Below are 24,196 nucleotides of genomic sequence, written 5' to 3'. Positions count from 1 at the left end.
TTTTTGATTAAATGTGTAGATCCTCTTCACATCATTGTGGTTGCCAAGACGAGGGTGACGGCGGTCTTCTTACCTTCCTATTTCCTTTTTATGTTACCTTTGCATATGAATAGATCATGAAAACAATATCTTTGCCAAGTCCTCAAATTATCTATCCTCTTTAGGTACTATAGGATCACCATTGTCCCCTCCCCCCCCCCAACAGTGTTCGCTGGCATTGACACCCATTTTAGGGGTTCATCTTGTGTTATTACTTCAGGCATTGAAACTTATTTTCCCCATATGGATTCCACAGTGGCTGTCGATCTCAAATAGACTAGACTAATCAGTCTTCAAGGCGTTTTTGTATGTCACTCTTAAAGGGACATTTCTAAAATGTTCATCTTCATATTCATCTCCAGCACCACCCCAACATCAACATATGAGAAAATTGCGCTTTTCTATGATCTGTAGTAAAAAAGAGCAGAAGATGTATTTCCATTTTTTTATTTTTTATTTCACCTTTATTTAATCAGGTAAACCAGTTGAGAACAAGTTCTCATTTACAACTGACATCATTGGTGTGCATCGTGTGATTTTAACCAATTATTATACTTTTTTGGAACCTTTATTTAACTAGGCAAGTCAGTTAAGAACAAATTCTTATTTACAATGACGGCCTACCCCAGCCAAACCCGGACAACGCTGGGCCAATTGTGCGCCACCCTATGGGACTCCCAATCACGGCCGGATTGTGATACAGCCTGGAATCGAACCAGGGTCTGTAGTGACGCCGCTAGCACTGAGATGCAGTGCCTTAGACCGCTGCGCCTCTCGGGAGCCCTATTATGAGAAGCATTGCCTACTAATTGGTTGATTATGTTATTGGAAACTCTTATTTTCTTCTTTTTTTACTACAAAACATAGAAAAGTGCTATTTTCACATGTTGAGGTGCTGCTGCTGATGATGAATATGAAGTTCATTTTTTTTTAAATTTCCCTTTAAAACACATTTTTCGCTCAAATTTGCAAAGATTAAAGCATCCTAGCAAAACATGGTCACAACCATATACATATTTCTAAGGCGGTAGGAGCCCAGTTGATGTTGGTTCATTACAAGGCCCTGACCACATCTGGAACACACTATTCTGGTTGTTTTTAGCTCTGAGTGAACCTGGGGCTCACTGCTGTGTGGTGATGTGTGTTTGCATCTGTGGCTTGGTCACAGGGGTGTTCACAACCATATTCAGAACATTTGAAGACTGGAGGACAGCGGTTCATTACTACTACATGAATTAGAAAATGATTAGATGTGGCTTAATTTCTTAATCTGACAGAATTTATGTTTGGCACTTTGACCTGTGGATGTAGACCAGTGAATCCCTGGCAGGGATGTCCAATCTGTTTACTGACTGTCAAGGTAAGAATAAGAACAGATTAGGTGGGAAATCGAGTAAACTTTTGGTTGTGTATTTAGCATAGCAGTCTGATGTGGATAAGGAAGTCCCTATGTTGTATAAAGTCAGAGATTAAAATATGCTAGTGGCAAAGCCTTAACACCCCCATAGTCATTGAAAATCAAGGGAGTTTATGGATATCACACTGAGCCAGGCACAGCTTCAGAGTTGTGTAAGTGTGTCACTGGAGAGAGAATGTGTGTGAGGAGCGCAGGCTATTCAAACGCAGGCAATTCAGCCTAAAGTGGGCAGCCTCCTATAATGCCTACTTGTAATCGGGTCATTTACAACCGGAAAAGCACTGGAACGGAGTTCTGCCGTCTTTGGCCACCATGAGTTACAGAATTTCAAATCAACCCCTGCTCATTATGGTACACTCTGGCCAGGTATAGGGAAATACCTTAGTTGACCTCCATGCTTTGTCGTTTTTAAGTTGTCTGGTGGTATGTCTTGCTCCTTAAGGGAATTAATTAGTCATTAGAATTCAAAACATTTTATAGAGATGAGATTGTTACTTGCTTTGATGGAACTATAACACAATAAATAGTTGTCCTTGCCTGTTTCATCAATCAAGTTTTATCATTGAGATTACTTGTCTTATTGAGAGATATCATCTTTAGAATTGGAATCAATGTGGTTAAAATGTGATGTGATTATGCCTGGATAATTTACATTACAACGTACACAAATGTCATTGTGTGCATTAGGCTATTTTATTTCACGTTTAGATGTCATCTCCATCAGACTGCAAAATGAGAAAAACCCAATACATTTGTAACTAGGATTTATTCTGAACTTTTTAAATAGAAACACTTATTTGTGATGTTAGCTTCTACAATAAAGTATTTTAATAAAAAATCCTGTTGCTCCGAAATGTTACAGGCATGGCAATGTATTTTCGTCAGTCTGATTTTAGGATTTATTTTCTTTGGTTTGGTCTCAGATGATTCATTCACTCGCCCATATCGCCCTATTGAACACACCGCCCCTGCTTGTAGTCCAGGTATACCCCAACTCTGGAGGACTGTGGGGCTAACGCTACAATCTTTACATTATTGTGCCTGAACCAGTAACCCTGAGTAATGCAATCTAAACTCCAGGATTGATCATTATCACCAAATCCTCCCAATAACAACTTCCACACAGAGCCTCTCTACACAGCACCTGCCAGCTATAATTACATCTCTCTAGATGCTCAGGATATGGCTGCTTTTCTGATGTAGCCATCGCCTTTCTGTCATCCTCAGACAGAGAGAGGTTCATTTGTGCTGTGCTTGGGTCCAAAGGCGACAGGAATCTGGAAGAGTAGGGCCGAGTCTCAAATCAGATCAGTCTCAAATGTCTCTACTTAGGGTTTTAGGGGAGTATTAGTAGAGAGAAAATGTTAACTACTTTAGGATAAAGAAAGGTACATTGTAAGAATTCATCTCTTGTCTCAGGCTCTGGTGGGAGCAAAACATCCACCCGATTCACTACAGACAAACACAAATATATTTTTTATAGAAAAAGTGTTGGCATCTCCCAAAAAGACCACAACAATAGTTCTCAGTGCACAGGTGCTCTTATTTATTAAAAAGCTGACTAGCAGCGGTGTGGACTCCAGTCATATGACTTGACCTCGACAATGACTCCAGTCACAAATTTGATGACTTGAGACTGGACTTGATAGAAAATAAAATAACTTGAGACTTGACTTGGACTTGAAGCCTCACGACTCGATTTTGACTTGAGACTGATGACTTGAAATAATCTGGTCAGGTTTTGTAAGGGTTTGTCACTTATTTTGTGGCACCGAATCTCCGTGCATTAATCTCCATGCAGCCAGAGACAGTCGTTTGCAAAAAACGTGCAAAAGATTGACTAGTGAAAGGCACACTCGACCCTCTGATTGGACCAGCAAACGGTCAATCAACACAGGTCGGGTGAGCTAGTGGTTCTCAGTAGGAGTCCGTGACGATACTTTTTGGGGGGTCGCGAGTGTGAAACTGAATGGGAAAAATATGTTTTTTTTCATACATATTTTAATAGGGTACATAGGTATAGCCTACCATTTGTAACTTATATTTCTACCTTTGCCTATTCGAGTTGGTCACTAACATATTCTGGCGAATTTATTACGATTTTTGTGAGGAAAAAATGATCGATCATGCTTGCTCAGGACTCTAGAGAAGTGACATGATATCCCTAGTTGATATTGACTGCTAATAGGAATAACGTTCAGCTCAAAATGCAGGTGTAAAACTCAGTTTATTTCTGTATCTTGCGTTCTGAAAATGCATCACCATTCATGGCTGTAATGAAAGGCTACATTTGCGCAGCGATTGTGTGCGCGTATGCATCTCCAAAATAATATGAACTGTTTACTTTGCAAGCTCACCAGCAATGGGGCAACAACCAGCAATTATTAGCATATGCCTACTGGTCTTTTGGTATGTACAAATTGCTTGAAATTGATAATTTAGTTATGAAGCTTGCATTTTGGAATTCGTTGTTCAAAAAAATTATTGCATAATTATGTGTTGTAGACTAAATGATGAAAAGGACCGTCTGTTAGCCTCAATAAATAGACAAAGATTTGTTGTTGAACAAGTCATTGCATGTACAGACACAAGTCATTGCATGTACAGACACAAGTCATTGCATGTACAGACACAAGTCATTGCATGTACAGACACAAGTCATTGCATGTACAGACACAAGCCATTGCATGTACAGACACAAGCCATTGCATGTACAGACACAAGTCATTGCATGTACAGACACAAGTCATTGCATGTACAGACACAAGTCATTGCATGTACAGACACAAGTCATTGCATGTACAGACACAAGTCATTGCATGTACAGACACAAGTCATTGCATGTACAGACACAAGCCATTGCATGTACAGACACAAGCCATTGCATGTACAGACACAAGCCATTGCATGTACAGACACAAGCCATTGCATGTACAGACACAAGCCATTGCATGTACAGACACAAGCCATTGCATGTACAGACACAAGCCATTGCATGTACAGACAAGTCATTGCATGTACAGACACAAGTCATTGCATGTACAGAGACGTGACTTGAAAAAACTTGACTCTACTCCTCTTGCTCTTATTATGCATGATTTGGACTTGACTCAAGACTCAACCCGTTCTACTTGGGACTTGACTCAAGACTCAACCCGTTCTACTTGGGACTTGACTCAAGACTCAACCCGTTCTACTTGGGACTTGACTCAAGATTCACCCCGTTCTACTTGGGACTTGACTCAAGACTCAACCCGTTCTACTTGGGACTTGACTCAAGACTCAACCCGTTCTACTTGGGACTTGACTCAAGACTCAACCCGTTCTACTTGGGACTTGACTCAAGACTCAACCCGTTCTACTTGGGACTTGACTCCAAGATTCACCCCGTTCTACTTGGGACTTGACTCAAGACTCAACCCGTTCTACTTGGGACTTGACTCAAGACTCAACCCGTTCTACTTGGGACTTGACTCAAGACTCAACCCGTTCTACTTGGGACTTGACTCAAGATTCACCCGTTCTACTTGGGACTTGACTCAAGACTCAACCCGTTCTACTTGGGACTTGACTCCAAGACTCAACCCGTTCTACTTGGGACTTGACTCAAGACTCAACCCGTTCTACTTGGGACTTGACTCAAGACTCAACCAGTTCTACTTGGGACTTGACTTGAGACTCAACCCGTTCTACTTGGGACTTGACTCAAGACTCAACCCGTTCTACTTGGGACTTGACTTGAGACTCAACCCGTTTTTACTTGGGACTTGACTTGAGACTCGGACCTTGTGACTTGAGACTTGATTGTGACTCGAATAATAATGACTTGGTCCCACCTCTACTGACGCGTTTCAAATTCAAATCAGTCTTTGTCAAAGCAAATATATTTTTAATCCGTCTAAAATTAGAGACCACTATTGGTACAGTATTTTACTGACCTGTGGTGGAGATCTTGGACCATTCCCCCTCAAGAAAGTATTCCAGTGCCTCTGTCAACTCAGACATAGCCCTACTCACATCTCTAAAGTAGAGAGCAGGATATACATGGATGCTGGGTAAATCTGAAACAGTGGAGGCTCCTCAGAGGAGGAAGGGGAGGACCATCCTCCTCAGTGAAATTTCATAAATATTTAAATAGTGAAATACAAAAAAGGTTATCCTTTTTAGATAAAACAATACTAAATATATATGTCACCAAATAATTGATTAAAACACACTGTTTTGCAATGAAGGTCTATAGTAACTTCGACAGCACTCTCTGGGGTAGCACCATGGTGTAGCGGAGGACAGCTAGCTTCTGTCTTCCTCTGGGTACATTGACTTCAAAACAAAACCTAGGAGGCTCGTAGGCGTCTTCCCCTTCCATAGACCTACATGGTAACATATGACCACTTCCGGAGGATGACCTGCAACCAATCAAAGCTTTTGCAGTATGAACTGACATGTTGTCCATCCAATCATAGGATTAGGATCAGAGAACGAACCTAGCATGTTGTATTGGGGTTGTGCAGCAGAGCATTATGGGGGAGGGGGTGGGGTACTTTTTTGGAAAGTCTGAGCCTTGGGCGAAAGAGGGGTACAGTGACCTGAAGAACATCGATCGTTAAGCTACAGTTGAAGTCGGAAGTTTAAATCCCTGTCTTAGGTCAGTTAGGATCACCACTTTATTTTAAGAATGTGAAATGTCAGAATAATAGTAGAGAGAATGATTTATTTAAACTTTTATTTCTTTCATCACATTCCCAGTGGGTCAGAGGTTCACATACACTCCATTAGTATTTGGTAGCATTGCCTTTAAATTGTTTAACTCGGTCAAACGTTTGGGTAGCCTTCCACAAGCTTCCCACAATAGGTTGGGTGACATTTGGCCCATTCCTCCTGACAGAGCTGGTGTAACTGAGTCAGGTTTGTAGGCCTCCTTGCTTGCACACACTTTTTCAGTTCTGCCCACACGTTTTCTATAGGATTGAGGTCAGGGCTTTGTGATGGCCACTCCAATATCTTGACTTTGTTGTCCTTAAGCCATTTTTCCACAACTTTGGAAGTATGCTTGGGGTCATTGTCCATTTGAAGACCCATTTGCGACCAAGCTTTAACTTCCTGAGATGTTGCTTCAATATATCCACATAATTTTCCTTCCTCATGATGCCATCTATTCTGTGAAGTGCACCAATCCCTCCTGCAGCAAAGCACCTCCACAGCATGCTGCCACCCCTGTGCTTCATGGTTGGGATGGTGTTCTTTGGCTTGCAAAGCGCCCCCCTTTTCCTCTAGAAACATAACGATGGTCATTATGGCCAAAACAGTTCTATTTTTTGTTTCATCAGACCAGAGGACATTTCTCCAAAAAGTACGATCTTTGTCCCCATGTGCAGTTGCAAACCGTAGTCTGGCTTTTTTTTTGGCGGTTTTGGAGCAGTGGCTTTTCCTTGCTGAGCGGCCTTTCAGGTTATGTCGATATAGGACTTGTTTTACTGTGGATATAGATACTTTTGTACCTGTTTCCTCCAGCATCTTCACAAGGTCATTTGCTGTTGTTCTGGGATTGATTTGCACTTTTCGCACCAAAGTACGTTCATCTCTAGGAGACAGAACGCGTCTCCTTCCTGAGCGGTGATGGCTGCGGTGGTCCCATGGTGTTTATACTTGCGTACATTGTTTGTACAGATGAACGTGGTACCTTCAGGCATTTGGAAATTGCTCCCAAGGATGAACCAGACTTGTGGAGGTCTACCATTTTTTTTCTGAGGTCTTGGCTGATTTATTTTGATTTTCCCATGATGTCAAGCAAAGAGGCAGAGTTTGAAGGTAGGCCTTGAAATACATCCACAGGTACACTTCCAATTGACTCAAATGATGTCAATTAGCCTATCAGAAGCTTCTAAAGCCATGACATCATTTCTGGAATTTCCCAAGCTGTTTAAAGGCACAGTCAACTTAGTGTAACTTCTGACCCACTGGAATTGTGATACAGTGAATTATAAGTGAAATAATCTGTCTGTAAACAATTGTTGGAAAAGTTACTTGTGTCATGCACAAAGTAGATGTCCTAACCGACTTGCCAAAACTATAGTTTGTTAGCAGGAAATTTGTGCAGTGGTTGAAAAACAAGTTTGAATGACTCCAACCTAAGTGTATGTAAACTTCCGACTTCAACTGTAAATGGCCAACAAAAGCAGGGAGCATATAAAAGCCCACATCAGATTCAAGCTTCTGGGAAAAAGCCGCATCGATCATGACGAAGGTCTGCTTACTCAAACTGCGCAACACAACGAGGAAGTAAGAAGAAACAGGGATGTTCTCAAGCGGCTTATCAACACCACTGTGTTTTTGGGCATGCAATAATTGACTTTTAGAGGGCACGACGAGAGGGAAGGTTCCGCTAACAAGTGCAACTACAAGGAGCTTGCAGCGTTAATTGCACGTTACGATGCTTTACTTGCTGAACATATGGAACTTTCTACTGTCTTTTCTGGGATGTCGAAATTAATTCCGAATGATTTTATAGCTTCCATCGCATCATCCATTAAAAGTTAGATTAAAGAGAGAGGTTGGTGCAGCGCATTTTTTCGCACGCTCAAGTAGGCTTTCCAATTTACTACGGTATTTATTTAGCAGAGATGATAACACAATCACCCAGGACAGACACAAGCAAAAACTCATGACATACATGTTGCAGCAGCCTAGGCTACACCTAAACATTAGAGATCTGACATACAGCCTATATGCGCTGTCCATTTGGTCAGGGTAACTCATTGGTAACGTTATGTATTTATAGTCCATTTGTGTTCAGGAGAAAATGTGAATGTGATACAATTTTGGTTTATATTCCAAATTGGGCTGGTTCTAGCTATACGTTTGCAATCAAAAATTATTAACTGGAATTAATCAATCAACATAATAGTGATGACAGATGTGAGTAAATGTTTTATAAGGCGTACAGTTGCATAGGCCTGCATGACGCAAACATGCATAAAGCAAGCTCAGCCCTGTGAGTTCTATTGTCTAGTTGTTGTCTCTGTGTCTGGGTAGAGGAAATCCCCCTACTAATCTAGTCTAAATACAATTCATATGAATAAGTATAAGGTTGCTGCAGTTTGACAGGGTTTTCACATTATTACACATCAATGATTTTACTCCTTGCTTGGACTAACTCATTCTTAGGTCTTTTGTCTAACTGTGTAGTGTTATTGTTTTGTGTCTTCCCAGTCAAATCATGGTCTGCACTGAAGTCAAGCCTCTGAACACCTCAAGTCATGCCTCATACCCTCATTCAATCACTGCTGTGATCCCTTCCAAAAATGTGTAAGTAGCCCTCTCATTCCCATTCCCCATAATATTGTATGAAAAATGTATGCACTCACTAACTGTAAGTCGCTCTGAAAAAGAGCGTCTGCTAAATGACTAAAATGTAAATGTAAAATGTATTGTACTATAAATGTTTTTATTAAATGGTTTAGGTTAAATAATTACTCTGACCATTTTTGAAACACACTTTGACGTCTCAGTGCGTTCCACGCCTATAACGTGGGTCTCCCATCCTCCACAATTTTTCTATTCACCAGCCTCCACTGGTCTGAAGGTATGTTGAGACTGGAGAGAGACGGATATTCCTGGACGGAGAGAAATACAGAGAGACAGGGTGAACAAAGGATTGAGGTAATGTATTGATTTGTTAATGAATTGGTTAGTGCAGTTTCCTGTTTGTTATGATGAGTTTCTGGCATCGAGAAGTTCATGAGGTAAGAGAGTAGTCGACACTCATATGGGGAGTTGATTCAGTCATTATTTAATTCAGTACTGGATTCAATGACAGGTGGTACGGACGTAGCCTCCTGCCATCTGAATGACTTCCATAGAAAATCTCTCAGTTTATAGAATGCCCTTCCGATCTACTTCTGTCCCACACAGTTGCCAACCATTATTGACTGTCACTCATCTTACTACAATAGCATCCACATACTTGGTATCGTGTATCACCTAGCCAGGCCAGTCCCTCACGTACCCCTCCTAAGATTAGCAACAGTGGCCACCAATCTATCTTGGCACACCGGCACTCTGGTACTGACCCGTGACACCAATAACACATGGCGTGTCCTTGTCCTCTGTCCCACATGCAGCTTATGAGTTTTACATACATTAATGAATCTTGTATCACAAATCATTATAACATTGTTGATATTCCTTCTTTTTTTTATTCATTACAAATGCAGGTGCAGTGTAGTTACCTGGAGGAAATGGATGTGATCATCTATGTGTGAGAGCTGCTCCAACTCAGCATCTTTCCTCCTCAGCTCAGCTCTCTCCTGCTCCAGTTGCTTCACGAGTCCTTCAGCCAAACTCACTTGAGCCTTTTCCTGGGCTCTGATCAGCTCCTTCACCTCGGAGCGCCTTCTCTCAATGTAGTTGATCGGCTCAGTAAAGATCCTATCACTGTCCTCTACTGATGCTTGTGCAGGGCGCTGTTAGGACACCGGAATTAAAGCGAAGGCTCCCCCCCCCCAAAAAAAGACAAGGGGTTGACTGCTGCTTCTGGTTGTAGCAGGGCACACACTATCCCATGTTCTATTAAAAGGCTGTTAGACGTAGCGAGAGTAGATCACTACTCACAATGAGAGACGCTATAGCTTGTTTGAGATCCTTCAGTTCCTTTTCCTTTTCTCTGCTTGACTTCCTGGTGACTCCTCCCCAGGAGGTTAGTGGAGAAACATAGTGGGTGAGTTTGTTTTGCACAGCTGGATGATTCCGTACTATTTAAGCAGCGAAGGCGGAGTTTGCCGTTGTAATCGAATACCGGGAGCGGCAAATGTTGTCAACTATAAACGCGACAGATGAGGGAGACATTTCAGACAGATAAAAACAGCAGGAATCGTTTCTATAACTAATGACACCATGACACTGCTCCATTTGCCTCCGATGCAAATGATCAGAAGTTAGTTTGTCTCTACCGCGTGCATTTTGTTGTTTTGTTTTAGACTCCCTCATAGCAGACCTTACCGTTGGTTTTGAGCAGAGGTGAAGTGGGTTGAAATCTTCCTATAACTCAGACAAACATGACGTGAACGCCAAAATGGGGATTGAGAAAACACGGTAACACTTTACTTGACACCTAGTATGACACGGTCATAACCATGTCATAACAGCTGACATAACTTGTCATAATATGGTCATAACACTGTCATGACTCATATTTACACCTGTTGTGACATATTGCATTATTTAAGTGTCAAAACCCACATTTAAAAAAAATCCTTTTGTTTTTGTTGTAAATAATTATTTAGTCATGTTTTTTCATCATATTTTAAATAACTTGTAGAAAATACACTGACACAGTCATGAAGCACTAGGACCATCCTGTGTCACTTTACTTGGCCTAAGAAAATAAACTTTATGACACTGTCAAGAAGCATTATAACCATCATAATCATATATGCCAGACAGGCCTATCACATGCCCTTATATCAGTCAAAAAGAGGGTGTCTTGTCCTGCTCCTGAAATCTACTCCTGCATTCATCAGCAACAGAGCATTGGCGTAGGTGCATGTCTGACATCAATGTGTGTGCAATTACAATGATAATTGAACATGGTCAATTTAAAATATCTATAACATAAACATACTGTTGACGCGTAGGCTATGGTGTAATGGAATGTTTTGCCTTGTGTGGCAGGTTGACACGCTTCTGCAAGTGTCATAACCAGCCATAAAACACAATATATGTCACAACAGGTCTAAATATATTCGTCATGACAGTATTATGACCACATTATAACAAGTTATGTCAGCTGCTATTACATATGACACGGTTATGACCGTGTTATGACACTTGGTGTCAAGTAAAGTGTTACCGAAAAACAATACTTGTAAAATAGCTCAAAGAAACTGGGTAGGATGGGTGGGAGGTACCCAATTGTCTTACTTGGGTAAAAGTAAAATATAACTTAATAGAAAATGACTAAAGTAAAAGTCACCCAGTAAAACACTACTTGAGTAAAAGTCTTAAAGTATTGGGTTTTAAATATAAGTGTCAAAAGTAAATGTAATTGATCAAGTATACTTAAATATCAAAAGTAAAAGTCTAAATCACTTCACATGCGTCGATAATTTTGCGAGCCACAATACATCCTTTTGTTCTTTAGATACACACGATAACACCATACCACTCCTGGTTACTAGGATACCAACATCATACCACTCCTGGTTACTAGGATACCAACACCATACCACTCCTGGTTACTAGGATACCAACACCATACCACTCCTGGTTACTAGGATACCAACACCATACCACTCCTGGTTACTAGGATACCAACACCATACCACTCCTGGTTACTAGGATATCAACACCATACCACTCCTGGTTACTAGGATACCAACACCATACCACTCCTGGTTACTATGATATCAACACCATACCACTCCTGGTTACTATGATATCAACACCATACCACTCCTGGTTACTATGATATCAACACCATACCACTCCTGGTTACTAGGATATCAACACCATACCACTCCTGGTTACTAGGATATCAACACCATACCACTCCTGGTTACTAGGATACCAACACCATACCACTCCTGGTTACTATGATATCAACACCATACCACTCCTGGTTACTAGGATATCAACACCATACCACTCCTGGTTACTATGATATCAACACCATACCACTCCTGGTTACTATGATATCAACACCATACCATTCCTGGTTACTATGACTGCATCCACTTTTCCCAACGCCTTCTTCACAATCCTCGTGACTTCGAAAGGTTTTCCCAAATGAACATCCTTATCCAAAAAAATTTACTCCAACAAGCAACAATTAATCAGACTTATTTTCCACAACAATTTTAGCCCTTTTTGTTCACTGTTGTCCACCCATCTTTCTAACTAACCGTACTCGACGCGCTTTCAGCTTCAAACACTTCTGCTTCCGCCATCTCAACCCATTCCTCGCAGTCAATAACACATCTCTGAGGTTAAATGCTGGTTTGGTTGAAAGAGGGCTAATGACTGCAGGTGGGGGCATTTAAAGGGTAGCTCCACCACTTTCAGGTGGATGTGATTGTTCTAAATGAGCTTTGATGGAGGTGTGTGGCGACCAATGAGGGGAGGGCTCCCCTCCAGGTAGGAGAGGAGTTTTGTACAATACCATTGGAATTTTGAATATGGTGTAGTTTAGAGCAGGGGTGTCAAACTCATTCCATGGAGGGCCTAGTGTCAGCTGGTTTTTGGTTTTGCCTTTCAATTAAGACACATACAACCAGGTGAGGGGAGTTCCTTACTAATTAGTGACCTTAATTATCAATCAAGTCCAAGGGAGGAGCGAAAACCCAGACACTTGGCCCTCCGTGGAATGAGTTTGACAAGGTTTAGAGCAGGGGTGTCAAATGTCCGGCCCGCGGGCCGGATCAGGCCCGCAAACGGGTTTAATCCGGCCCGCGAGATGATAAAAAAAATATATAATAATAATAATAATAATAATAATTTTGTAAAGTATAAAAATGCGCTGCAATTTTTCAATAAAATAAACTGCTGTTCCAATTGCGTCCACTGGATGGCGCAATAGCAATTGTGTTAAGCAAGCAAACTGTTTATACCGGGGCAGAGCAAGTAGGTCAAGCACGTGCAGCCAATGAGCTACTTTGTTTTGCCCGCGATATTTATTACGGCTTCTACTTTTAACATTATGTGCTTTGGCACCCTCATTGCCCCAATATGTCTCTGTCAAAAAAGAGAAAAGTGGACGAGAGTGCAGAGTGTTCAAAGAAAAATGGTCATCCTATTTATTCACGGAATTGAATGGGAAAGCTGTATGTTTGGTGTGTTCAGAGCATGTTGCAGTGCTGAAAGAATATAACCTTGTCGCCACTATGTGAGTCTTCATGCCGACAAATATGACAACTTTCAAGGACAGCGGAGATGAGAGAAGGTGAATGAACTGTTGGCGGGTCTGAAGAAACAGCAGTCTGTGTTTACTCACAGCCGAGACATCAGTGACGCTGCAGTGAAAGTTAGCTACCTCATTGCTAATGAAATCGCAGTGGCTTCAAAACCATTTAGTGAGGGTGAATTTGTAAAACATGCATGATGAAGGCAGCGGAGATTGTGTGCCCTGAAAGCGGCAGGCTTTTTGCAAATATCAGCCTGACAAGAAACACAGTTGCAGACAGGATTTCCGATCTTTCAGTGGATTTGGACAGCCAGTTGAAGCAAAAAGTAAAGTCATTTATTGCGTTTTCAGTTGCAATTGATGATAGCACGGACATTACAGATGTTGCACAACTGGCCATTTTCATCCGCGGAGTTGATGACACATTGACCGTCACCGAGGAGTTCGTGGAGTTGGTGCCGATGACAGATACAACGACAGCAGCTGATATTTTTTACCGCACTCGTCGTGCGCGCTGGACAGGGTCGGAGTGGACTGGTCCCGCGCTGTCTGCCTGGCTACAGATGGTGCGCCCTCAATGATCGGGAAAAAAAGCAGGCGTTGTGACAAAGTTCAGAGAGAAAGTGCAATCTGCAAATGGAGGACGTGATTTTTGACTTTTCACTGTATTTTGCACCAGGAGGCTTTGTGTTGCAAGTCATTAAAGATGGATAACGTCATGAAGGTGGTCATCCAAACTGTTAATTTCATCCGATCCAGAAGCCTGAATCACCGTCAGTTTGACAGCCTTCTCAGAGAGAAAGACCACATCTATGGCCTGCCATACCACACTGAGGTAAGATGGTTAAGCCGAGGTGCTGTGCTGAGGCGTTTCTTTGATTTACGTAGAAGAAATTGAACAGTTCATGGAAGAAAAGGGCAAACCAGTGTTAGAATTTCATTCCGCAGAATGGATGCAGGACCTTGCATTTATGGTGGATGTTACAGAGCACCTGAATAACTTGAACAAACAGCTGCAAGGGCGCAACAAAGTTGTCACGCAGTATTATGACAGCATACGTTCTTTCAAGTTGAAGCTGTCATTGTGGGAGACGCAACTTGCCGGTGGTGATGCAGCTCACTTCCCTGTCTGAAAATGTGCGCGACCCAACATGTGGGCAGACATGAAGCGGTTCAAAGATAAAATAACAGGACTGTTACGGGAGTTTGAGCAACGCTTTCAGATTTATGTTTATATGTTTTTATGTTGATGTGCTATTGTTTTTAATTGATTTTATTTTATTTGTATATTTAACCTATTCTTGACTCTGTGGTTCTTGCACTTGTTTGGGGAACAGGATTTCATTATTTTTATCTACATTTCTGCCTGAGAAATGACACCCTAATATAGTTCTGTGATCTGTGATATACTTCTGTGAATCACTGAGGCATTGTGTGTTTGTGTGTTCTTTGTCCTCAGAACTTTCAAATAACTTGAGGTGTTTTATGATTAATAGTGATGTTGTGCTTGTACTATTTTGGACACACTGTCCTCAGGCTCCAGCTTTATGTTGTATGTTGATCGTATTAAAACAAAGAAAACAATCTGAAGTTGTTGTTTTTAAGTTATATATACCATGATTTTTCCGGTCCGGCCCACTTGGGAATAGATTTTCCTCCATGTGGCCCCTGAGCTAAAATGAGTTTGACACCCCTGGTTTAGAGCATAAATTCACAGTGCAGTCGGAAAGTATTCTGACCACTTCACTTTTTCCACATTCTTATGTTACAGCCTTATTCTAAAATGGATTAAAATAGTTTTCCCCCCTCATCCATCTACACAATTTTTGGCAAATGTATAAAAAAAAAAAAAAATGGAAATATCACATTTACATAAGTATTCAGACCCTTTTCCTCAGTACTTTGAAGCACCTTTCTTGGGTATGACGCTACAAGCTTGGAACACCTGTATTTGGGGAGTTTCTCCCATTCTTTCTGCAGATCCTCTCAAGCTCGGTCTGGTTGGATGGGGAGCGTCGCTGCACATCTCTCCAGAGATGTTCGGGTTCAAGTCCAGGCTCTGGCTTGGCCACTCAAGGACATTCAGAAACTTGTCCCGAAGCCACTCCTGCGTTGTCCTGTTGGAAGGTGAACCTTCGCCCCAGTCTGAGGTCCTGAGCGCTCTGGAGCAGGTTTTCCTCAAGGATCTCTGTACTTTGCTCCGTTCATCTTTCCCTTGATTCTGACTAGTGTCCCTGTCCCTGCCGCTGAAAAATATCCCCACAGCATTATGCTGCCACCACCATGCTTCACCATAGGGATGGTATTGGCCAGGTGATGAGTGGTGCCTGGTTTCATCCTGACATGACGATTGGCATTCAGGCCAAAGAGGTCAATCTTGGTTTCATCAGACCAGAGAATCTTGTTTCTCATGGTCTGAGAGTCCTTTAGGTGCCTTTTGGCAAACTCCAAGCGGGCTGTCATGTGCCTTTTACTGAGGAGTGGCTTCCGTCTGGCCACTCTACCAATAAAGCCTGATTGGTGGAGTGCTGCAGAGATGGTTGTCCTTCTGGAAGGTTCTCCCATCTCCACAGAGGAACTCTAGAGCTCTGTCAATGACCATTGGGTTCTTGGTCACTTCCCTGACCAAGGCCCTTCTCCCCCGATTGCTCAATATTGACGGGAGCCAATTGTGCGCCGCCCTATGGGACTCCCGATCACGGCCAGTTGTGACACAGCCCGGGATCGAACCCGGGTCTGTAGTGACGCCTCTAGCACTGCGATGCAGTGCCTTAGACCACTGCGCCACTCGGGAGGACCTCGTGGAATGACCCATTTTCTAACCATAGGCAACCCAATTTGAAGACGACAATGCTCTGATCATTGGCTGATAGCTCCCAACCTATAGGAATCCCCACCCAGTTGGCTACTTTAAAACTGGTGGAAGCGCTCAAAGACAATGTCCATTCTAAACCTGATTATTATCCATCTAGAGTCCTCCATCTAACTCTATGCTGTGCATATGGTCCTGGCACGGAACCCTGGTTTGTTCTATGTTAGGAGCTGGTCCGTCCAATCAATGTCTCCTTTTGCAAGTTAAACATTCTGAACAGTACTCGTGGAGTCATCCATTCTACCCACGGCCTAACCAAATTACGACATTTGAGTTTTGTTGCGCTGTCCAGCAGATCGTATCGATCCACATTGAGTTCAATTTCAAAGACCCATGGGGCGGCGCACAATTGGACCAGCGTCGTCCAGGGTAGGGGAGGGAATGGCCGGCAGGGATGTAGCTCAGTTGGTAGAGCATGGCGTTTGCAACGCCAGGGTTGTGGGTTCGATTCCCACGGGGGGCCAGTATGAAAAATAAAATATGTATGCACTCACTAACTAAGTCGCTCTGGATAAGAGCGTCTGCTAAATGACTAAAATGTAAATGTAATTTGATCAGTCGATTGTGTTGATTTGCAGCAATGCTGTCTCTAGGTGGAAGGTGTGCCTTTCCTGAATGTTTCAGATCACAGAAACGTAACTGCCATGATTACCCAGTGCTTAATTTGAGCCGGATACTGCCGGATGAACAGGATCCGGCTCCTCTCAGTTTTGGACTGTTTTCTTCAGAATTTTTTTCCCCCCGGACCCTAGGCTATGTGCCTCTACTGCTCTATGCCACTACCCAAATGCGATGATATGCATGCAATGCTTTATTATTAAGGTTACTTTTTCTTTCCTCATGCATTCCGGTACCTCAGAACTCCCCAGGTCACCCCCCCTCTTGCGCTGACTTTTTGTTCCGGCACATCCCGATTTACTAATTAACCACGATTACCTATTTCACATCAAATCAAATGTATGTCACAAAGTGCTATACAGAAACCCAGCCTAAAACCCCAAACAATGCAGACGTAGAAGCACGTGGCTAGGAAAAACTTCCTAGAAAGGTGGGAACCTAGGAAGAAACCTAGAGAGGAACCAGGCTCTGAGGGGTGGGCCAGTCCTCTTCTGGCTGTGCCGGGTGGACAGAGAAGCGTATCCATTGTAGATCTTAAATTAAATCAATTCTACTACAAAAAATTTCAGAAACCCTTGACACATACTATTCCCACCTTCAGAGAATTTTTACTTGCTTTTAAAACTTTGCTTAAGTTGAACATTATGAGTAGGTCTGGTTCTCAGTCCTGTCTGCTGTGGCCTTTGTGTTCATCCAAACCACACTGATAACAGATACACTGCTGATCGCTGCGACAGTAAACCTACAGCAGTTTGTCATGATGAGAGCAGATCTTCTCCTGTAGCTCTGTGGAGGCTTTGACCAGTTTGTGCTTCTTTAATGGAGCTACTTCATAGTGAGGCTGGAGGTGAGTCTCACAGTAAGAGGCCAGGCAGGACATGAGGGCTTTCTGCCTTCTCCCAGTGCAGAAATCACACTCCATATCTCCAGGTCCAGGATAGCACAGAGCGAGGGCAGTTGTACACAATGCAGGGGAGGGGACCTCTGGCTTTCTAATCCAATGGGTTTTGAGGAAGCGAGGAGTATGCAATTGAGATTATCCCCATGAGTGAGCGAGAACCATATAAATAGATAGACTCCTCTTTTTGCACCATCTCCTGGATGTGTGGGTTTATATCATAGAGATGGTATAGAGTGTATACCACCAATCTTTGCCATTGATCCTTTGTGATCATTCCAGGATAGAAGCTTGTGGGTTCCAGGATAGAGCTTGCATGGTGATGTTGGAAGTTGTGGCCGATCCATCCCCATCTTCAACAATAAAATCACCAAGACTTTGTTCAGACTGCAGGTTAAAATTGGATGGTTGAATTTATTTGACATTCAGCAGTTTTGTAAAATAGCATGCAACACTCAGGCAAATTTCCACCAAACAATTTGATTGAAATCAGCATTCACGAGAGCATGTCATTCTTTTTTGTATTAAAAAAGAAAACATAAAAAGAACCGAAAAATAATGAATTTGTAGGGCTTCTCAAAAGAAACATTACATTCCAAATAGGAATGCATTTCAAATGCTAAAAAATAAGTCCTCTTCAAATGTCAATGTCATGATGTATGTAAAATACTATACACTCTTAGCCGCTTCTCCCAATATCCCTTCAAGAACATGTCCAACTCCCTACAAATTAATTTAAGGAGCATTTGACAAGTTTGATCATACATAATACTATGTATTCATTCTCAAAAAACTAAACAAATGTCCAAATAATACTGTTTTAGGTAATTCAGTGTTGGCAACTCCTCTCTAATCTGTGATCAGCTCTCTTCACACTTTACCGAGAGGGAACTAAAGTGTTCACACAAGCCTCAGATCACTTCATATTGGGTTGTTGCAGCTTTAACACTGAATGGCAGGCATATCAAAATTCCTATTCACATATAATATGAATGTTTATATACACACACATTTATATAGGGTTTTTCCTCATTCATACCAAAAATATTTCATACTTGACAAAGACAACTTTGGAGCGTCGCTATAAAAACGACAGTGCAAATGGCTACATTACATATCATTAAAAATAAAGTTTCTACAGCTACCAGACGGTGACGCAAGGCGCAAGCGTGTATGTAAAGCTTCTAAATCAAGTGCCATGTCTTCCTCTTCAGTATGAATTCATTTAATCTAACACACCCGGTGAGCACTGTTGTCTCCCCCACCTATACACCCTGCTCTGCCCCACCCACCCTACCCTGTGCCTGGACTTGGTAACAGTCCGGTTGATGTGTAACAGATCATCAGGCAAACAAGGTGTGTGGGAGTGGGCCACAGGGCAAGGCCCAACCAGGTAGGTGAGAAGGAGGGGAAACACTTGGGAGTGGCAAATAACGGAGCTAACGTTAGTGATCTAAAGAGGGTAAAAGTTGAGTAAAATTCCTTAATATAATTAGCACTTGATTCAAGACAAGTGAAATACAGCCCAATTGGAATATATTGGGAAGCTGAATGAGCGTTAATGAAACTACAAAATGTTGTGGCTGTGTTTGTCTTCTGCTTAATAGATGTACTGTATAATGACCCCATGCAACTGTCAAGTTCAAAGCTGCATTTTGTTGTTAAACAAACTCAGTGGCCTTGTGTTTAGCGTTTCCACCCAGAAATTGGAAGGTTGTGAGTTCAATCCCAGCCCAGTCATACCAAATAAATGGGACCCAACTGGTATCTACTTGGGACTCTGCGTTAAAGAGATAGATTGGGGGTAAGGCCCTGCGATAGACTAGAGCAGGGGTAGGCAACGCTCTTCCTGGAGTGCAGCAGGTCCTGCATGGTTTTGTTCCAACTAGGCCTGACCAACTGAGATAATTGATCAGTTCAGTGATTGACTAAATTCAACACACCTGGTCTTCCAGGTCGGTTAAACCAAAAACATGAAGTACCTGCGGCCCTCCAGGACCAGGGTTGCCTGCCCCTGGACCAGTGTCCTGTCCAGGGGCTGTACTTGTACATCAACCTGCCCTATGCTACAGAAACAGGAGATCTGCTCCTGGGAGTCGTTCCGGCTAGCACAAGTGAGAGAAATCGATGCATATTTCTCAACAGTGAAATGAAATGGATGTGTAGTATGGCGTCTCAGAATCAAACATCACTGAAGTCTGCATCAGATTTCATTTCATACAATCCTATAGGATTAATTACAGGAAATGTACTGGAATTTAAACGAAGTAACCATGAATTGTTAATGAGTTTAAAACCAAACTTAAGAAACAGGCCAACAAATAGATGGGGAGTTCATTAAGGGGGATAGTGGCAACATGGAGTCAGTCCAACAGTTAACCAGCAACCTCCATCTTGGTTACTATTGGCCAGTTGAGGATGAATAGTCTTTAGCGGTGTGCAGGAGTGAGGCTCAGAAGACGAGGTTCAGAGGCAGCAGGGGCTGGCAGACTGTTGTAGTTGTGACTGGAGTTCAGCTGCACATGCTGTGGACGCTGTTGCAGCAGGGGGAGGGGAGCAGACTGCTGGCGCTGGCGATGCCGAGACATGACTCCCTGAGCCCTGTGACAGACCAGCAACCTGGCCCTCCAAACACGCACTGTCCACTGTGTCAGTCTGCTGGGGGCCCAGGGCCCTTTCCTCTGCCTGGCCCTCAAGCTCTAGGTCAGGGTTAGCAGGGGAGGAAGAGGGGCTGGCTTGGCTCCCTTCAACAGGAACACCGTTATGAGTAACGGTTTTGTCCCCTCAGCCGCACCTGCCACTGGCTCTCCTTGCCCAGCCTCTGCTGGGTTGGGATTGGCTGGTAGAATGTCCTGGGCGGGTGCAGCAGTGGCATTGGCGGGCTGTGATTGGCTCTTCAGCGGTTTGTGACAAAGGGGGCAGGTCTCCTGTACATAGAGCCACTTCTTGAGACAGCCAGCATGGAAGAAGTGGCTGCAGGGGGTGATGACGGCAGACTTCATGTCCTACAGGAAGGGACAAGACAATGAATGGTTAACTACTGAACAACTGGAACAGAAAAGTCTGCTACAACGCCAAATTCAACATTGACCCTTTTCTGATGAGTGGAAGTATCAAAGTTCCACATCCTTATTCACACTAAACTTTCATTCTCTATTAATAATATATATTTTTTATGTTGAAGCAGAACCTATTTCATATCCCCTCTAGCTGTATTGTCCCATTTAAACCAGAAGAGGGCTATTAAACACATTTATCAGACCAATAATGTTGGCCTCAATCACTCACTTTTCTCTGCAAGCATGCACACTTTTCCCCATGCACGTGCGCGCACACACACAAACCTGGTAGCAGATGGCGCAGATATCGTTGTACTGCTCCAGCTGCAGGTCAGAGGCGGTGGGCAGGCTCTTGATCTTGTTGACGGCGTCTCGCCGCAGCAGGAAGCTCTGCCAGCCCAGCTGGGCGCGCAGCCACACGTTGTAGTAGGAGTGGATGAAGATGATGGTGGAGCCCATCACCGTCCACTCCCCGAACACCGTCTCCGACACGCCGTAGGCCACCACCACCAGCGCCACCAGGAACTCCAGCAGCCGGTAGGTCCCGTTCACGTAGTAGATTACGTCGTCCATGTTCTCCACGGGCTCCTTACGGACCTCCTCCACCATGAAGATGATGTAGATGAGCAGGGTGCCCAGCACCTTGGGGACAGAGACAGAGTAGGAGACAGGGACAGAGACGGTTAGGAGACAGAGACAGAGAGGGTTAGGGTTAGGAGAGGGTTAGGAGACAGAGAGGGTGTAGGAGACAGAGAGGGTGTAGGAGACAGAGAGGGTGTAGGAGACAGAGAGGGTGTAGGAGACAGAGAGGGTGTAGGAGACAGAGAGGGTGTAGGAGACAGAGAGGGTGTAGGAGACAGAGAGGGTGTAGGAGACAGAGAGGGTGTAGGAGACAGAGAGGGTTAGGAGACAGAGAGGGTTAGGGTTAGGAGACAGAGAGGGTGTAGGAGACAGAGGGTGTAGGAGACAGAGGGTGTAGGAGACAGAGACAGGGTGGGTGTAGGAGACGGAGACAGTGAGGGTGGGTGTAGGAGACAGGGACAGTGAGGGTGGGTGTAGGAGACAGGGACAGTGAGGGTAGGTGTAGGAGACAGGGACAGTGAGGGTGGGTGTAGGAGACAGGGACAGTGAGGGTGGGTGTAGGAGACAGGGACAGTGAGGGTGGGTGTAGGAGACAGGGACAGTGAGGGTGGGTGTAGGAGCATTTCTGCTGCTTTGTCTGTCTCAGGGTGTTTCAGTTGTTTTGACACTAGAGGTCACGCTCACGTTAGGGCAAGCGGTGGAGGGTTAAGAGTTAGAACAAACTAAAATCAGTAAGATCTGCACTATTCCTTTCTATTACAGTTCACTTCAGGTCGATGTACCAGAATCTTCTAAAAACTACCACCAAGGCGATTCCAAACATATTTATGTTGTTTTGGATCTTCCTGAAATGAAATCCATAGAAAGGTCATTTGGGGGAAGGATGTTTGGCATACCTTCGAAATCTGTATCCAAAATAATTGAGAAGTAACTAATTAAAGTTGGGAAACTTGTGACATTTTGGCCTTACCCAGGCCTAATCTTAAACATTTGTTAAAATTTGCTTATAAATCAACTTCTGTTAGGCCAAATCGCGCCGCGATAGTTCTGTCTGACAGCCCCGCTTCCCTGCTTCAATTCAGTTGGCTTAGAATGACTCTGGGGTATCGGGTTAAATATCCACAGCCATTGGAGGCTCTGGAGTCCCACCTTAACGCTCATTTGCCGATCAGACTGTCCGTCAATTTGTGGCGGAAGCTTCTGAGCTTTCTAATAGTATCAGGCATTACTAGGTAATGTTCATGGCTTTCTCATGTAGATACGTTTTACACAGCCATCCAGTTAACATTAAATGTTCAACAGGTTTTAAGACATGAATGGTTTTAATGTATAGAAGCAACAAAGCCAGTATTAGTGTCATCTGAAACAGGAGTTTAGATTATGAATACAATTTATTTTATGGGATAGTTACAAATACTGCATTTATTTCTTATTTTTAAGTACCATTTTGATTTTGTTCATACTGTTTAAAACATACTCTACAAGTACATGACATTTCCAGAGTGGGCTCTCTGCTACTGAAGTAATCATTTTGGATACAGACTTCAAAAAAAGGTATACCAAACATCCTTTACCCAAAGGACCTTTCTATTGATTTAATTTCAGGGAGATCCAAAACACCATAGGGCCACAGGGCTTTCCATATTTCAGAGGTAACGTATACTCACAGGTAAGCAGGGAATAGCAGGCACATCTATGGGAGCTTACAGTCCTTACCGTGCCCGTCACATCACCGTGTGTCCACAGCAAGAGCCTGAGGTGTGTGTGTCCCCACAGCAACAGAGCATGAGGTGTGTGTGTCCCCACAGCAACAGAGCCTGAGGTGTGTGTCCCCACAGCAACAGAGCCTGAGGTGTGTGTGTCCCCACAGCAACAGAGCCTGAGGTGTGTGTGTCCCCACAGCAACAGAGCCTGAGGTGTGTGTCCCCACAGCAACAGAGCCTGAGGTGTGTGTCCCCACAGCAACAGAGCCTGAGGTGTGTGTGTCCCCACAGCAACAGAGCCTGAGGTGTGTGTGTCCCCACAGCAACAGAGCCTGAGGTGTGTGTCCACAGCAACAGAGCCTGAGGTGTGTGTGTCCACAGCAACAGAGCCTGAGGTGTGTGTGTCCCCACAGCAACAGAGCCTGAGGTGTGTGTGTCCACAGCAACAGAGCCTGAGGTGTGTGTGTCCACAGCAACAGAGCCTGAGGTGTGTGTGTCCCCACAGCAACAGAGCCTGAGGTGTGTGTGTCCACAGCAACAGAGCTGGAGGTGTGTGTGTCCCCACAGCAACAGAGCCTGAGGTGTGTGTGTCCCCACAGCAACAGAGCCTGAGGTGTGTGTGTCCCCACAGCAACAGAGCCGGAGGTGTGTGTGTCCCCACAGCAACAGAGCCTGAGGTGTGTGTGTCCACAGCAACAGAGCCTGAGGTGTGTGTGTCCACAGCAACAGAGCCTGAGGTGTGTGTGTCCACAGCAACAGAGCCTGAGGTGTGTGTGTCCGAACAGCAACAGAGCCTGAGGTGTGTGTGTCCGAACAGCAACAGAGCCTGAGGTGTGTGTGTCCCCACAGCAACAGAGCCTGAGGAGTGTGTCCCCCCACAGCAACAGAGCCTGAGGAGTGTGTCCCCCCACAGCAACAGAGCCTGAGGAGTGTGTCCCCCCACAGCAACAGAGCATGAGGTGTGTGTCCCCACAGCAACAGAGCCTGAGGTGTGTGTCCCCACAGCAACAGAGCCTGAGGTGTGTGTCCCCCCACAGCAACAGAGCCTGAGGTGTGTCCCCCCACAGCAACAGAGCCTGAGGTGTGTGTCCCCACAGCAACAGAGCCTGAGG

At 43.9% G+C, this 24,196-nt stretch overlaps 1 pseudogene; it reads right to left on the bottom strand.

Annotated features, from left to right (window-relative positions):
• Nucleotides 1-2,160: 2,160 nt before the first annotated feature.
• Nucleotides 2,161-22,542, bottom strand: LOC123492240 (annotated as a pseudogene).
• Nucleotides 22,543-24,196: the final 1,654 nt, after the last annotated feature.

Source organism: Coregonus clupeaformis, chromosome 13, assembly GCF_020615455.1.
Source record: "Coregonus clupeaformis isolate EN_2021a chromosome 13, ASM2061545v1, whole genome shotgun sequence".
Classification (NCBI taxonomy): Eukaryota; Metazoa; Chordata; class Actinopteri; order Salmoniformes; family Salmonidae; genus Coregonus; species Coregonus clupeaformis.
The sequence above is the reverse complement of the archived record's forward strand: the minus strand, read 5'-3'. Positions and strand labels throughout refer to the sequence as shown.